This window comes from Medicago truncatula, chromosome 8 (genome assembly GCF_003473485.1).
Source record: "Medicago truncatula cultivar Jemalong A17 chromosome 8, MtrunA17r5.0-ANR, whole genome shotgun sequence".
Classification (NCBI taxonomy): Eukaryota; Viridiplantae; Streptophyta; class Magnoliopsida; order Fabales; family Fabaceae; genus Medicago; species Medicago truncatula.
The window spans coordinates 18470972-18472142 of record NC_053049.1 but is presented as its reverse complement, the minus strand read 5'-3'; the positions used below and the strand labels follow the sequence as shown (position 1 = coordinate 18472142).

General features: G+C 42.0%; 1 non-coding gene across 1 annotated transcript; it reads left to right on the top strand.

Moving 5' to 3' along the window:
- Nucleotides 1–372: 372 nt before the first annotated feature.
- Nucleotides 373–479, top strand: LOC120577807 (small nucleolar RNA R71). The gene has a single exon (XR_005643787.1). It is a non-coding gene; the product is annotated as a small nucleolar RNA R71 (small nucleolar RNA).
- Nucleotides 480–1171: the final 692 nt, after the last annotated feature.

Sequence of the window (1171 nt, the reverse complement as noted above, 5' to 3'; positions counted from 1 at the left end):
GCACTACCTAACTGACAATCAACACCGATATAACCGGATATACCACAGATTTCACAAGGAGGGGATGCAGAAGAAGGTGTGACAGCATTAACATTAAGTTTTTCAAATTTTTGGGTTAATGCCTCAACCTTAGCAGCAAGGTGATTATATTCAGAGACTTCGTATATACCTGCCTCTTTCTTAGAGGGAGTAGAAGCGGTGACGGCTCTCTCGTTGGTCCATTGGTAGTGATTCTGAGCCATGTCTTCAATCAAGGCATAAGCCTCCGTATAATTTTTGTTCATTAGAGCTCCACCTGCAGCTGCATCAACAGACATCTTAGTGGTATATGACAAGCCATTATAAGACGTGTGGACTATAAGCCACTTTTCTAAGCCATGGTGGGGACAAAGTCTAAGCATTTCCTTGAAACGCTCCCACGCTTCATAGAGAGACTCCCCATCTTTTTGATTGAACCGCGTGATTTGATCTCTAAGTTTAGCGATTTTAGATGGGGGGAAAAATCGGGCAAGGAATGCTCGCCTCATATCGTCCCATGAAGTGATGGAACCGACTTCTAGGGAATGGAACCAAGCGCTAGCCCTATCCCTTATGGAAAAGGGAAAGAGATGAAGTCTTACGGCTTCTTGGTTCTCTTTTATGGTGCCACTGAGTCTAAGGAAGGAAGAAATATGGAGATTTGGATCCTCAGTGGGTGATCCAGAAAACTGATTTGACTGCACCAAATTGAGTAGTGCAGGCTTGATCTCGAAGTTATTACCCTCAACCGTTGGGTACACGATAATAGCTTGTGGCTCTTCCGTTTAAGGTGTAGCATACTCTTTGAGAGTGCGTTCAGCCATAGCAGTATTATTTTGTGCCTCTCTCTTTTTCTTATGCAAATATCTTTCGATCTCAGGAATAAATTCTCCGAGACTTTTACTTCTTCGCATAAGAAATCGAGAACCCAAGAAGTTAATTGGTAATACAAAGAAAGAAGTAGAGGAAAAGAGGAAGAAGAAGGAGTTCGAATCACAAAGAAAAAGTTAATTAAATTAGTTTACTCCCCGGCAGCGGCGCCAAAAACTTGATGAGATAAAACCGCAAGTGCACGGTCTTACCGAAGTAGTATTAAAAGAGTATCATTCCGACAGGGAGTAGTTCAATTCAATTAACCTTTGGAAATGATTAG